The sequence below is a fragment of the Manacus candei genome, unplaced genomic scaffold (genome assembly GCF_025592945.1).
Source record: "Manacus candei isolate 608988 ecotype Guabito, Panama unplaced genomic scaffold, ASM2559294v1 h1tg000017l, whole genome shotgun sequence".
NCBI lineage: Eukaryota > Metazoa > Chordata > Aves > Passeriformes > Pipridae > Manacus > Manacus candei.
In genome coordinates, this window is record NW_026138065.1 from 26,884,024 (window position 1) to 26,897,960 (window position 13,937).

Below are 13,937 nucleotides of genomic sequence, written 5' to 3' on the forward strand. Positions count from 1 at the left end.
GATTTTTCACCTCCTGCCACGGGAGCAGCACAGTGAGGGGCAGTCAGATGCTGGGAGCACATCTTCTCCCTCCCTGGGGGGCCTTCTGAGAGTGGAAAAGGCAAAAAGGACAGGGGAAGATTTTTTTTAAGGGACATCAGTAAATCTCTCTGATTATATTCTTCACCTGTGCTAGGAGAGACCTGCATCTCCTGGGGCTGCACAAGAATGAATGTGATAAAGATGATGAAGCACCAAGATGATAAAGTAGTGGGGGTTGTTCAAATTCTCACACAGGGAGAACTCTCTTTCAACTCAATCAGCAGTGGAAATTGTCTTGATGACCATGTTTTCCTAGGTTCTGAAGTCTCTCTCTGTGCTTGCGGGACTGTATTGACTTGATGCTGGCTGCATCTCAGTCACTGTTTTCTCACAGATTGGGACTCAGAATTTCCCATGAACAGCATGAAACAAACTATAAGCATTTTAGGCAAAATGCACACATACACAGCCTGGTCTGTGAGAAAAATCCAGCCTCCACATTTGGACAGTTAGCTTCAGAGGACCCAGAATTTCACCTGCAGTATTTGCTGATCTATTGAGCAGTCATGGACTGCTTCATTGAATGAGAACTTCTGCAGCTCTATACCTTTGGCATGGTTTTATACATGATGTTTTAATAATTTGTTGTTGTTGTTTCCTTTCCCCATTTCATTTCCTCTTTAAATTCCAAGACAACTGCCTGTGTGCAAGGATAGCAGCTGTTTTATTCCTGGAATTAGCTCTCAGTTACCGGACAGACAAACACTGGGCTTTCTGCAGGAAACTTGGCTTTCCTGATTTGTTGCTGTTTTCCTTAGGTTGAAGTTAGTACCTATTAGAGCCAAAACAGACTTTTGGGGTTTTGTCTATGGAAAGAAAGAGTTCACTCCTTGTCAGCAGCAATGTGGGACCTTTCAGAAACAGAAATATTTTCACTTCTTGGTTTCAGCAAGACATTTTGGCAACACTATGAATCCAAACCTTTGGCAGAATCATGCAGGCAGTGAGACAGAGACTTCATGGAAATATGAAGAGCAAAGGGGATCAGAGCTCAGTGCTGCACCAAGGGTGCAGGAGTCCTTTCTGCACAGCCAAGCTGTTGGCAGAGCCGCTGGCACAAAGGCACTGCAGGAAAGGGCTCAGACTGCAGTACCTGCTTTTCATGTCGAACAGCTTCTCACATCACAATGGCTACAGCTCCATAAGTGTCCTGCAGAACTGCAACACTTCATACTTACACACACAAAACCCCCAAAATCCATTCTGGAAGTTTGGCATTTGTATTTTGAACCAACAGCAAAGCTATGGAGAGAGCACCTCCTCTGTGATAGCTGAGAGCTTGCCAGGAAAAGATTAAAGCCACCAGGTTCCATGCATGGGGAAGCGTCTTGGTTAGCCAGAGGGCTATTCCAGAGGGCTGGAGGAGATTGGCACTGTGCTTACATTGCCATGGGCCTGTTGAAACCAGAACAAATGATGTGACAGAGCTTATTTTTTGCCTCCAGGAGCCCAGCTAAGTCCAAACACAATCAAAATAAGTGCTGAAACCTTTGGGTGCTGATCCAGTACTGAGTGAAGCTTCTAAAAACATTAAGTTTTCCCGTCTCTGACTATATTTACCTCCAGCCTTGCTCAGTGACCACTGTGAGGAATGAGAGGACAGACTTATAGTACTACTGAAAAGTGCTATAAAGGCTTATGGCCTCTAACAGAAAAGCCCAGAGGCATTTTCTGGAGGGAAAGGTGCATCACTTGAAAGAGAAAAGACAGATAATCTTTTCATTTTTAGTTTGGGCATCCATCCCACCTCAGGTCTTTATAACAATCCTCCCCACAAAGGTAGGTGATATCCAGGTCAAGACAAACTCCTCTCCTTCCCTGATGCTCAGCTGCCTTTCTCCTTCCCTTGCCTCTCCACCATGCCAATGTACAGAATTTGGCTGGCCCTGAAGCCTGCACTCCTTGTGACTCACACCTGCCCTGCAGACACTTCCAGGGCTGACAAGGGCCCCAAGAGCGGGGAAAGTGCAAGTTACAAGCAAAAATAAGGAGAGAAGAAAGAAAAAGAGCAAGGGTGGAGCCCTAACATCTCCTCCTGTCCCATCTTGGAGCCACCAAAGGCTTTTTCAAGCTAAGGCTGAAGGCTAGGACAAGTACAAGTGTCTGCAAATCAGGTGTCCAGATAAAAAGGGGGACAGGTTTGGTTTTGGCATTGAGTTTTTCCAAAGCCACAAAAAAACCCACTGCATAAGTATGGCTTTGATTATGCATCTTTGTGTTAGTTTTTCTGCTTGTTTTTGGTATGACCTGGGTTCTCTTTTCCTTCCATTTCTGAACCTTCAGCATACTTTACTATCTAAAGATTTTCTCAAGGGGGGGAAAGGATTGTGGGGGGGAAGGGACTGGAAATGCTCTTTTTCATTTAAAAGGAAGCCGAGACTCCCTGACAATGCGATGACTCCAGCAGCTGGGCTTTTAAGGACAGTCTGGAAATTACTAGACTCCTGATAAAATCATAGGAGTTGGCAAGGCTGTATTTCCCCTGCACAATTACAATTTCTTTGCCTGTGGGTATTGCTGTGTTGAAATGCCTCTAAAGTTCCTGCTATGTCATTGAATTTGCATGCATTTCTTTTCGGTTCTTTCCTCCTCCAGCCCCTGCTAGAGAGTAGACATTCCTGAAAATCAACTAACCACACTCCCATAACTTTACAGCCTGAAGACCTTGAAGCAAATGAGCCTTGAAGAGTAATTGTACCATTACAGGCACCAAATGATGCTGAATTATGCAGCACTTAGCGGACGATCCTTAGTGGTTTGATTTGGGGAAAAACGTTGGATAACATGAGAAAAAAAACTCCACTTCTGAAAATGATACAGCAATGCTAGTAAAACTCTCTCACTGTTTTGAACTCTATAAGCAAAATAACATGAGATTAAAGAGTTAAACAGTTTAAACAATTAAACTTCCACTGGGAAAGGATCTCTCCTGTACCCTGTCATCAAATCTAGACATCCCCCACAGCATATCTGCGTTGCTGTATGAGGTGCTGAGAGTGACTACACACCAAATCCGAGTACTTCAGGTAACAAGCATCAGCCAGGATGTGCCAGGTCGTGCAGGTAAATGTGAGCCAATGTTCCATTCTGGTGGCTCAGATGCTGTGGGGTGCACAGACCTTAACCAAGATGCATCTTCCTAACAGGATAAATTAAATCCTATTGACTGTGAAAGGTAATTTTTTTCTATTTAGAAAACATCTCAACAGTATTATCACTAACTAAGCCAAGAGAAAAGGAGCAGCAATAGAAATAATGAAGGAAGCACACTGGATATGTGTACAGGCGTGTCTGGTGATGTATGTTCATTGCAGGGGGTTGGACTAGATGATCTTTAACAGTCCCTCCCAGCCCAAACCATTCTACAATTTTATGTTCACTAATCATTGACCATCTCTGTGTGTTCACATGAAGGATATTTCTGTATGTTCTATGAATGACCTTGATTAGTCTATTATTATTATTACTATTATTATTATTATTATTATTATTATTTCAGCTCTTCACAGGTAGGAATCAAGCTGAAATTAAGTGTTAAGTAAGCAATTAATGTAGAAAACAAGCAGTTTGCTCAAGATCACACAGGAAATGGGTGAGAACTGAGGGATGGGAAGCAGACCATCAGCTGCTCATGGCTTGCTACGAACAGCTTAGCATGGCACAGGACCTGAAAAACACAAGGCTGCTGCAATGTTTGGAGGTCCTCTTCACCAAAACTTTGGTGTTTTTCATGAAGAAGAACTTGGTAACGAAGGTGGGAAGGGAATGGGGAAAAGTCTGTTTAGGCCCTCCCCTCTACTTCATGGGTGCTTGTTAGCAGTGAGAGTGATGGACGGGGGAGTAGGAAGAGCAGAGGCTTTGATGGATTGACCAAGAAATCTCCAAGAGCAGCAGTACATGAAGGGCCTGGCATTCCCGGCAGGTGAAGATGGGAAGCACGTGGCTCAGGTGTGCCAGCGTGAGGAGCCATGCTGTGGCACCATGAGAACAAGTAACCCTGTCGATCAGAGAGCATCAGTTCACCCAGGAGTATAGACTCCCTGCTTCCTCAAACTGGGAAGTGCTTGCTCGGTTTCCCAGTGCTCACCTAGCACATTGTTCCATGTCCGCCAACTCCCTTCCTGAGCTTCCCACACAGGCTGGCTCGATGGGAAAATAGTGACTGCCACAGCTTACCACTGCATGTGATGAAGCAAGAGCTTGAGGGAGGACGGGGAGGAGGGAGGGATAAGTAGGTGACAGTCTAATTAAGGAACGCATGATAATGCCTCACTCCAGCAGCCAGCCTGCAGGCATTTCCTGACCAAGGGATGCTGCCAGATTTGCCACCTCTGAGCTTGCCTTCATATGGTTTTAGACAGTGTCCACAGCCCCTCTGGGTTGATGGAGAGGTGTCCAAGTCCATTGTCCTGCTTGTGTACATATGGGGAGGTAGAAGCAGAGGCTTTAGGTTACCTTTTGGCTTGCCACTCGTTGTTGGGTGTTTAAGCACAGGTGTCTGCTGCTGTTGACACTGAGTGATAAGTGGAGACATTTTTTCCATTGGAAAGAATCTCAAGAATTTCCCTGTTCTCTTCTTATTCCTTTTTTTCCCTTCTGCATCGTGGTAAGGAGACTGTTACTGGGGGCAGGGGGAGCCAGGGGTCGGCTGGCACGAGGCAGAGGTGGGACGGCACTTATTTAAAAATTAGATCCCCCCCTCTCCCTTCTCCAAGTGCAGCCAGTCTGGCCCCAAGCTTAAAATTCTTGTTCGAATTAAGTATTCCTCCCTTTCTGCACCCTCAGCTGCCTCTAATAGCTGGTCCTTAATGCTCTAGTTGCTGACTTGTAAACTGGTTCCACAGAACAGCAGTCAGCAGCCACCTCTGGGGACTAATTATCCCTCCAGTAGCAGGAAGAGCTGTGGCTCCTTCGGTGTGGTCTGTGATGCTGAGGCAGAATCTCAGTTCAGCCCCCTTCTTGACCCCTTCAAAAAGATGAGTAAACACTCAGAGCTTGGGGTAGCAGCTGGAAGAAAGTGTTTGGATGTAAAATATAAAAACAATGCCTTTCCAAAAGGGAAAAAGCAGGCATGAGCTGGGAGAGGGCCCCCCTTCTCCCCTCCCCTTGTCCATCTCGTGACACTGACCTGCAACCATAAAACACCTCAGGCTGCCATTACCAGAAAGCTCCTATTATATTTTTCATGCTTAACTGTGCCTCAGCTCTATGTTTCTGGTCATCTCTTGTGTCATTCAGCCTGGTTAGGGTTTGTCCCCGAAAGAAACCGAGCTTGATGCACCCTGGGGAGCAGGAGGAAGACTCAATGAGCACACACATGTATGCTCACACGCCCTCCCAGCCAGCACTGTGTACCACAGGGAAAATCTTGTCTCACAGGGAGCTGGCTGAACATCCACACACACACGTGTGCAGATACATGTGCAAACACCAGAGGCTGAGATGCTCCAACACTCACGGGGCATGTCCCAGCACGTGCAATTGTTGTCCAACCCTGTCTTTTGCTCTCCTAGGACTTTGCTGAAAAGCAGACAAGTCACCTCCAGCCTTCCTGCTGGTACACATGCCAGAGGGCATCTCTCCCTCTTGGGATAATGGTGACACTAATAGTCAGGCACCATCCCCAGCATAGGATGGAAAATATAATAAGTGCGCTAAAAAAAACACCCTGGTGCAGTGGAAAGCCAGGCCCAGGGGGACTAAACCAAGCACCTTGGGACACCAGCTTATCTAATGTGTTCAATGGGGCTTGGCCACAGCACAAGTAACTAATTGCCTGTATCTTCAGCTTCCTGCAGCAATTAGCTGGCTCTGGTCATCAGCTTCCCCCTGCCCTGGGAGTGGGGAGGCACGGAGTCCCCACTGCAATGTTTCCTGGGAACCCAGGCCAGCAGAAAGCCAGTCCATCCAACAGTCGTTATTTTCATGGGAGGTTACGTTATAAAAAAGACAAGCCCTCATTGCACTGGTGGTGTCTCTTGACACATCTGCTCATGGGCTGGGGAAACGCTGGTGGCAGTGAAGCCGGATGGGTTGAGGTCCTTGCTGCAGATGCTGCCACCTCCTCTGGAGAGGATAAAAACCTGGGGTCCAAGACTCATAAGTTGCCCTTTTTTCCCCACATAGATACGTCCCCTGACCCCCAGTCCGCTGCATGGTGCTGCACATCTACACCCTCAGGGAGTCCAGGAGCTGCCCCACACATCCCTCCAGTCTCGAGATAGGGGAGCCGATGGAGGATCAGAAGGAAAAGGCAAACAGACTTGTTTTGAACAAAAGGATTAAGAGGCCAAACCGCATATGAAACATTACCACTTCAAAAGGGAAAAAAATAGATAACGATATTAGTCACCACCAGTTAACGACCTACAGCCTCCTCAGCCTTCGGGGGCTGAGAAGCCTTCCATCCTCCTCACCATCCTCCTCCTCCTTCCCGTCCTCCTGCCCCCACTCCTGACTGTTTATGATATGGTTCATGACAAAACAACTTATTAAAAGAATTACGCAACTGAGCTCCTAACCCTTTCCATGCCGGATTTTTCCAAAGCCTTTACTTACCGGGTAATTGTGCTGGAGACACCAACTACCTGTCACAAGCCCTGTTGTGTGGTTGGTTTTTTAATGAGGCCTTAGCTCCTTAATTGCTTGCATGCTTTGTTGGGAAATTGTGGTCACATGGGTGCAAAGGTAATCCAGGAAAAGTAATATCAGTGTGCCCAATTACAGGGGCTGGCACTGCCTTTGGTGTGGAACTCTGCCCAGAGCCCTGGGACCAGCATCCCAGGAGGTCACTTGGTGAAGGGGTATCTTTACACCTTGCAGCGCATACTAGTGTTGGCTCTCCAGCTCATGGTCCACGTGCCCATAGGAAACTTGTCTCACAGCAGGGCCCGCATCCTTGTTGCCCTGGGATTACCCAGGAAGCCCACGTGATGGTCAAGGAAGTATGCTGTGCATAGATATCTTCTGCCTTCTGCAATGCCTTTGGGCACCTGAGGCACCTACAGAAGGTTGGCAGGTACAGTCCAGGACCTACCAGAGCAGCATCCTATTGCCAAGGTGGATGTACCCCTAGCCTGCCCCACCCAGGACACCAGACAGACCTCCCCTGGTCCACTGCCCCTCACTGAAGGCTCACCGTCAGCAGGGACCAGCCGTGTCCTGACCTGTGCAATCACCTCAATTTGCACTGTGAAGTTTGGAACAGTGGTTGGTCTCCATGCGCCACTTTGGCTGCCAGCAAGGGGCTGGCACACACACACAGAGCCAACCTGTTATCTGCCTTAGAGCAACTCCCACGGGACCAAGCACTGTGGCAGGATTCAAGCCAGGCACTGTGCAGACACAGGGTGAAAAGCACACTGTGTGTGAGTGTGTGCTTGCACAAAGCAGCTGTATGGGTAAAGCCATGCTCCTGCATGTGCAAGAGAATCATTACCTACCATTTCAGTATGCTGGTTTCAGACTTTGCTCCAAATTTCTGTAAAACAAATAAAATCACCTACAAAAGAACCCAAAAAAACAACACACACCCCTCCAAAAGAAACCAGCACAACTCCTCCCACCAAAAAAAAACCAAAAACCCAACAAACCAACAAACCAAAAAAAACACCAACAAAAAAGACCCTCTAGCTGCAGCCCACTGGGTCATCTCACCCAGCCTCAAATCTTCTGGTAAACAACATGCATAATAACAGACACGAGGCTGCTCCAAGCGTCTCCACACATTTGTAATATGTAACACAGCATATGAAAACTATATCTCTGTATAATTAAGAGTGCTCAGAGCAGTGACTCAGACATTCCAGTGCACTTTCTTCTTGTCGTCAGTGTGTGAAATATAACTTTACTCATTTTTTCCAATGACTTTGGACTTTAAAAACAGTAATTAGCAAAGTCAGCTTGTTATCAGCTCCTGTCAGTTACTCGATCTCCTGCCAGTCCTCCACTGTGCTTTGGTCACAGGCAAAGCTTTGGCAGTCATTTCCTAAGACTTGCTTTTGTCCAGAGGACCAAGGCAGCCAGGTGAGGAAAACAGGTGCTAAACCTGCAAGCCCTTCCACACATCTTTGTGTTAAGCATTTGATCATTGAAGTAGTTGTAGACTGGGTCTTTACCTTGTAAATAACAGAGAAGAATCAAAATAAAACTTTAGAGGCATCATTTTCTCACTTCTCCTTCTAGTTACCTCTAGGCAGTGCTAGCCGAGGAGGTTGAAAGACCAGCATCCCCTTCAGATCTGGGGGAAGACTCTAGTCCAGCCCACCTGCACAGGTGAGCCACTGCTGATAAAACACATGGGAACAGAAAAGTGTTCAAGAAATAAGTGCACAGCATTTTAGTATGAAAAATTAGAGTGGAAATAACAACTTTTCCCGAATAACTGAGGTGATTCCTGGTGAGTAGATTGTGCTTGTCTGCCATGTGTTACAGTGACTCTCCGATGCACGCAGAAATATAGGGGTACTTTTAAGACCCACATACGGCCAGAGGTTTTCACTGTGGGAGCAAGGGAGAAAACAGGATCAGGCCCTACAAGGTGCTGGAGACAAAAACCAGGGAGTCTATTTAATCTTCTTGGTCTGTTTTCCTCTGCTCAGGCAGGATGAACCTCATCAAGTTTGAGGGTTTGTTGCCCCTGCCACCTCTCCCTCCACCTCCATGGTCTTCACTGCAGTCTTGCTGTGTTTATCTCATTCTTTCCATTCCCCAGTGGGTTTTTTTTCCACCCTGTCGTGTCCCTTCATGTGACTGATGCCCAGCTGGTTTGGCGTTATTTTTGTGGTGATTAAGAAATGTGAATTTTCCAGTGAATTCCGTCCACTGGGCGCGCACAGAATGGCTGACCATTCTCGTTAAACTACAGAAACAAGGCATTGACATGTGAAGGGGCAAACACAACAAGGTGAAAGCACAAAAGAAACTAGGGGTGAGGTTCAGCTCATCTGTCTTCAACTACGTGAAAGTTGGGCATGTCAACTCATAGAAACATAGAATGGCTTGAGTTGGAAAGGACCTTAAAGATCATCTAATTCCAACCTCCCTGCCATGGCAAAGACACCTTCCATTAGACCAGGTTGCTCAGAGCTCTACCCAAACTGGCTTTAAAACTTCTCTGGGCAACTTGTGGCAGTGCCTCACCACTTTCACAGTAAATATTTCTTCCTAATATCTGATCTAAACCTACCGTCTTCCAGTTTGAATTCATTCTTCCTTGTTCTGTCACTACACGCTCTTGTAAATGGTCTCTCTCCATCTTTCTTGTAGCCTTCCTTCAAGTACTGGAAGGCTGCAATTAGGTCACCCCAAATCCTTCTCTTTTCCAGGCTCAACAATCTCAATTCTCATAGCCTTTCCTTAGAGAAGAGGTGATCCACCCCTTTAATCAACTACATGGTTATCTCCATCCTCTTGCTAGCCAGAGGAGCTCCAAGAAGTCATTCTTTCCTGATACGCTGTTAAAATGATTCACCTTCTGGAGGAATTTACTTCCTTCCATGGAATATAGGAGGAGACCTAACCACTATCTCAGACTAAACACCCAAGTTTTTAATTACAACAGAGGCAGCTCAGCATGACTAGCCCAGTGCCAGAGTGGGAGGTGGCATCACAAGGTCTGCAAATGGGAGCTTTTTGCTGGCTTCCTGGCTGAAACTCAGCCAAATAAACCATCTCTTCTGAGAGCTGCGGCTCTAGAGACTTCTTTTGATCAGGTTTACTCAAAACTGACTGCTATTGCATCACACCAGGAACCTTCCCTGCAGACAAACAGGTAAGGTTTGTTGGAAGAGACAGATACGGAAAGTGACCGATGGCAGGTCCCTGTAAAGAACGAAATACTCACTTTAGTCAAATATTATACTTCATGCACTCTGTGGCCAATCATATTTTACAGAGGTCAGGAACAGTTACAGAGGTTTAGCTGCTCAGATCAAGCAAGGCAGAGGTAGGAGGAGGCCCTGGAGAAATCGCTTGGGCTGCTACCAAGAAAAAGTAGAAAGGTTCCTGGAGAGGAGCACAAGGACAGGATGTAGTCTGTGAAACATACTGCAGCAAGCACCTCTGGGCAGCTGAGAAAGGCTCTGAAATGGGCTAGGACAGCTCAAGTGTCGAGCTGGGAGCACCAGTGAGGTGCGGCATGTCTCTCTCCTGCCCCATACAAACACCCACAGGCTCTTCCCTCTACCACACATGGGCACCCACAGCAGATCCACATCCAAGCACTGCGGGTTTTGGCAAATCCCATTTCAACTCAGCTAAGCGACCCATGGATAGAGACAGGTCATGAGACTGCACACTACAAAGTCCCTTTGTCCTTGGGTGCAGGGGATAATATGCCAGCACAGATCAGCTGAGCCTGGCGGGGACTGAGGAGCCCCTGCAAAGCCGCCTCTCAGTCCCATTGTCAGAGCAAGTTTATGCACGAGCCCCTGTTCTAAAGCTGTCTCTGTCTTCCCCTCTTGTGAAGTTATCCCAAATCCCATCAGCTGGAGCATTACTGGATTCAACCCACCAAATTAATGTCGCAACGTGCCAATTACTCAATAGGTAAAGCAAGCCATGGGCACCAGAGCAGGGCAGGGTAGGGGGCTGAGAGGCAAATTCCACCTGCACACACACACACAAGCACACACACAGAGCCCTCTCGGCACACTGGAAAGGGCTTCCCCACCCGAGGGATCATGGCAGGGAGCTCCACCTCTGCAGCTTGCCAGACCACCCAGCTTCAGCCAGCTCACCTCCACCCCCGGAAGAGAGGAGGGTTGTTGTCACCCGGCCAGCAAAGAGGTGCTGTTTTAACCAGGGGAAATGTGTCCTCAGCTCTCGTTGCAGCAAGGGCCAGTCCTCACCCCGCAGGCAGCATCCACAGCAGACCTGACAGCCACAGTGCTGGCAACAACCTCAGCGGAAAAGAGTTGTCAAACACCCATCAGGAAAGCTTGTGCTTGACAAATATTTGTTGAGCTGATTGTAACCTGCCTGGCTCTTACTTCTGAATGCAGAGAACCCATGGGGAAGAGTTCAAACCCCTTTTAATACAGCCACCTTTTTTCCAACCCTGATGCAGCTGGAGAAAGCTGCAAACCTGAGCCATCTCCTCACTACAGCTGAGCTGTGCCCAGCATGGAGAACAGCAGGAGCAGACTGTTATGTGGCAGTGACCGCTCTGGGATTTTTTTCTTCTGTTTTCCCTTGTATTCATCCTCACCTTTGGAGGCCAGAGTCAAAGGCACCAGCCCGTGCCACGCTGGAGGAGGTGAGGAGCTGCCCGGCTGTAGCTGGACGAGGCATTGGCTGCTGCTCCACCCCTGCAGCTTGCAGCAGAGCTGCAGGCTGCGTGCATGTGGCTCCCTGCATGTGTGGCAAGGGCACTGCGTACACCAGCGTGGAGCCACAAACACACCTGGGCTGGGGACTGTTTGGGAGAGAGGTGCTTAGCAGCAGGACACACTCTGGGACAGATGGGGCAGGAAATACCTGGCTGAGGGCTGAATAAAGAAGGAAGCATTGAAAATGAAAGCAAAGCTGCTGTAACATTTTCATGCTTGGCTTCTGACATCCTCTCCCTCTCGTACACTTGACTTCCTTGCTTATTTTTATCAGATGAAGCTGATGGTCGCTGCTACGGTAACCCTGTGTGGTTACAGCTCTGGCAGGGAACAAGTGCTCGGTGCATGCTTCCTTTGCGGCTTTCCTCCCTGCTCAGTCTTTCCACCCCTCAGGGCTCTCAAAATAGTGCGTTTCACTTTGTTATGCCTCAGCTGCCTGTTGTGATGGGCAGGGGCTCACCCCTCCAGGCTCTGTTTCCTTGGCCCCCCAGCCACTTTATCTTTGCTGCCTTTGGTGGGCAATATACAGGTCTCTGACTCCAAGCACAGAGCTCAAATTTTTTTGCTTTAATGTAGAAAAGGCACAAGACAACTCTCATGGAGTTGATAACATGGTTTGGGAGAAAACGTTCATTGACAGGAAAAAGCCTGATTTGAAACAACAACAACAAAAATTACTTTTCTTGCCTTGAACCCACTCCTTCCCCTTTTAGTCGCTATAGGGAAGGTGGGACCAGGGGATAAAGGCTGGTGCTCTCTCCCACAGTGTGAAGACCAATTTATCTCCCACGCCTTCCCACTAGCCCCAGGAAGCAATGACCCACAACTTCTGGGATGTTCCAGAGCCTCGTCAGTGTATTATCCATGCTCCAGCCCCACCAAAGTAGTTTCTGTTGATGCTGTTTCACTAGCAAGGGTTATGACTCGTTGTGCTTGAAGACATTTTCAGGCTCTGAAACTCTTCCCCAGCTGCTCTGTTTCCAGTTCTGGCAACCAAACTGCACCAGCCTGCTACCCCAGGCTTTCAGCTCATGCTGGGACCATCAGCACAGCATGACAAAACCGAGCCCTGCTCATCCCTTCCTCCAAGTGAACTTGCACTGACCAAATGTTGGGCGCTGATGAGGGCAATGGGCACCCCACTGTACGTCCTGGCTGCACATCCACTCCTTCAGGCATGAAACCATGGAGCCACAAAGGACCTTTGGCAGAGCAGCTCCCCACTGTCACACCTTACAACCCCATCCCATCCTCCTTCCCTTCCTGCCCCAGGGCAGCAGCCACCCATCGTGTCCTTCCTTGCTTGGCAGCAGTTGCTTTTCTCTCCAGCCCTGCTCCTCACTATGTCCACACACACACCACTACCACCAGTTCCAGGCGTTTCCTGGGTAAAGCAGGTTTCTGCACTCAGTTCCTCTGTAGGTGTTGGGCATGAAGCCTCTTCCCTCCCCCTGCTAAATAAACCGCTCGTAAGCTTCCATTTTTGTTAGGACAGGTTTGAGCTTAGTTCAGCAAAGCCAGTCTCCATCCAGGCTTGCACAACCCTTTCTGCAGGTAGATGATCACTGCAGATGTAGAAAAGTGACACCTTTTTAATCCAAGTGGCTGAAAATCCAATGCCACTGTGCAACTGGCACTGCCCACCTCTGGGAGAGCTGCTGATGAGCCCAGGCTCAAGGGATGCCCCACACTTTTGCACGCTTCAGGGAGCCCCAGCACGTTCCACTCATGCCTGAGCACACCCAGGCAAAGAAACCTTAAACATGCCACAGTGCCACCCACTTGCCCCCACCTAGCCTTTAATCCAGCTTTTCACCAGGGGACCCTGAAACACGCAGCAACAGCCTTGCAGCAGGACGTGTGGACACGCACTCGCAAGGTGCTGCTGGAGGGAGAAGAGGCATCGACAGAGATCCACCAACCCTGGGGGCAGTGGGCTGGTGCATAATTGAACTCTGCTGTGCTTCTCCCTGGTCCAGACCCAGATCTTTGCCTTCATGTCCAAACATAAGTGAAAAGGCATCACTTGAACCATGAATCACCCAGAGCTTTTCTTCTCAAGCAAGGATTTAGGGATAGTAATTCCTCTTGTTTATGTGGAGATGCTTTGTGCCCAGGATCGCTTTTTGAGAGCTCAGAGCATGTGCATTACGTGTTGCTCCTTGCATGCCTTAGTTTGTTCCAGGTGAATAGATTTGAGAGATTTTGTTTTAGTTTTGATTGTGCTTCAAGGTATCTCAAAGCAGATCAACATCACAGGGATGAAATTCCATGTCCTCAGCTGCTGGGAACTTCCTACAGGGACTAAAATTGGAAGGAGACAGCTCACCTGGAAGACAATTCAGCTTCTCCCGTTGCTTGCAATGGTAGAGTGTGCTTACACCAGAGCAGGACTTTGACCTGTACCAAGGGGAGCTGTTTCCTAGGGGGGCTGCTCCCCACATGGAATGCTGATGGTGAATTATCTTTGCACTCCCACAGAGCAAAAATTTTTCATCTGCACCCAAACACAGGCAAAATCAGATG